This window comes from Microtus ochrogaster, chromosome 1 (genome assembly GCF_000317375.1).
Source record: "Microtus ochrogaster isolate Prairie Vole_2 chromosome 1, MicOch1.0, whole genome shotgun sequence".
In the NCBI taxonomy this organism is placed as follows: Eukaryota; Metazoa; Chordata; class Mammalia; order Rodentia; family Cricetidae; genus Microtus; species Microtus ochrogaster.
The window spans coordinates 71,263,042-71,265,672 of NC_022009.1; positions in this window are offsets into that span (position 1 = coordinate 71,263,042).

Genomic DNA, 2,631 nt, shown 5'->3' on the forward strand with positions numbered 1-2,631 from the left:
AATAGTATGGATGAAGTTAAAGGGTGGTTCAATTGCATGCACTCCGTGGCCATTGAGGACATAGAATGTCCTCTTATGAATTATTTTCAAAATATCTTTCTGGGCCCAAACCAGTTTCTGGTAGATTTATTTTTGTTCTTCCTTAAGTTGGCCTGGCTCAGGCTCATTTAGTCTCTACTGTGGAAGCAACCAGGATAAAATCAAATCCCAAAGTTTATACAAGAAACGGTGGCAGAAACCAAAATTGAAATGCACAGCCCATGAACTGTTTGCCTCATAGACCATGGAAATACTGATGTCCTTTATCTCGAGTTATTTTAGATGCTTTGGTGCTGTTTCTCCTTAGGCATATGTTGTTTTCCCAACACACTTTTCTTTTCTTGAAGGAAATATGAGTTAATTTCTTGTTAGCTCTGTGTCTGGTCCCTTCATTTATAGTAGAAACAGTCTATGAATCCTAGAGAAATGTGTTGCTTCGTTATTCATAATACGCTGAGCAAGAAAGGAAGTGATTACTAAGCTGGATTTCAGGAATGGAGTAATCAGAGACTTTGGGGAGTTCATTTTGTTTCTTGTTTAGGATTTCTAGTTGTTTCTCTAACTGCCTGCAAGATACATGAAGAAGCATAAGTGAGCACACTATGCAAACATATAAATATTTATCCAAACACATTATTTTTCAACTGAAAATTTTTCTGTTTCTTCTATTGAAAAATGTGCTCCAGATCAACACCCTCATTTTTCTTTACATCCATTTTTGCTTTCACTCACTTTTTGCAAATTGCTAGAAAAGAGACTTCAACATTTTATTTACTCTCCCCAAAAAATTGCAGTCCCTGAAACCCTGTTATATCCTGGGCAAGAGAATGTGAGAACTCTGTTGCTTTAGTTGAAGATCAAGACACATCAACAGCTGTGTATCACACACAGCCTAAGTTTGACAAAGCTGAAGCACAAGGACATTGCATACATCTGGAATTTGTGTGCCTATTTGAAAAACAGTGGGGTGTGTGTGTGTGTGTGTGTGTGTGTGTGTGTGTGTGTAAGAGAGAGAGGGAGGGAGGGAGAGAGAGAGAATGACAGGGAGAGAGAGAGACAGGGAAAGAGAGAGAAGGAGAGAGAGAATGTGTTGTATCTGTCTTTTTTCCTTAAAGGCTTCTCTAAAGATATTAATATTATATCAAAATAATAGATTGGATAGTAGATGCCAGAATTAAAAATTCAAACACTAAATAACTGCTTTAACCCAGTGAAATTTGTTTTATTACATAAGTAATTGTTTTGCTGTTTTGATTTTTATTATTTTATTTATTTTTTTACAACCTATTTTTCCCTCCTTCTTCTCCTCCCTGTCCCCACCACCACTTCCACTCTGACCCCTCCCTGCCCCATCCACTCCTCCTCTATTCAGAAAAGGACAGGACTCAGATGGATATCAACCAAACATGGCATATCAAGTTGAAGGCTTGACAAGGCAACCCAGTACGAGGAAAAGGGTTCCAAAAGCTGGCAAAAGTGTCAGACAAAAACAGCTCTTACTGAAGGCATAAGTCACAAAACAATCCCACACCAGTTTGGAATTATGATTAATAAAAGAGCTATTTATTTAAAGGAAAAACTTACAGATCACCGTTCTAGACAGTAGCCCTCGGCACAACCAGGAAAGGGGTTTAGTAGCTGGAAGCAGAGTCCAAAGCAAGAGAGAGAGCACATAACTACTGAAAAAACTATTGGCTAAAGGAGTAGAAGGACCTCCCATATCCTATTCCCACTATTAGGAGTTCTACAAGAAGACCAAGCTACACACTGTAGCATATATGCCGAGAGAGCCTCAGTCGGTCCCATACAGGCTCCCTGTTTTCAAGCCAGATTGAGCAAATTTGGAGACCTGATAAGTCAAAACACTTTGTATGACATCAACAGCAGTATTAAGAAAGCAAAGTAGTTGGAACTGAAAGGGCTGACGTCAGATCATGACCATAAACTACACAATTGTGTGAATCAACTGAGTTACTTATTCTTTCTGGGACTTAATTTCAACTTCTTAAAAATGGGAGTATTGACCAAACCTACCCTCTGTTTGTTATTGGGATTGAATATGCTAAGCCATTCAATAGTAAAATATGCTAAATACTTAATACTCTGTAAAATTAGCTAATGCAAATTCCCCAAACTTTTAACCAAAGATTTTAATAGCTGACTGGCCTCCCATCAGAGACCTCTAGGTGGGTGGGCCGTAATCAGGAGAGCAGGAATTCCCAGTCATTGTGCTAACGGTTTGCACATATAAACTAGACTACAAAGCAGTTTCCCTAGCAATGAAAAGGACGTTTTCTACTGGTTCACCGAAATAGAGTGATGCCTCACGTGATTTAGAGAAGGAAATAAAGTCAACATATGTTAGAACCGTTAAACAAACGCTGATTTTCAGTGGATGAAAATATTGCCTGCCTTAAAGTGGAGACGTAGCTGGTCTTGGTTCAAGCTCCCTGTGTGGGTGGCTGATGAGAGAGCCTTGTGGGGGACTGTGCTTCGCAGTCCTTCAGGTCAGCAGTGGCAGCACTAGGGAGAAAGGAATTGCTTTATTTTATTTTTGTGTTTTTGCTGTTGTAGCTTGCTTGCTTTTCAAGT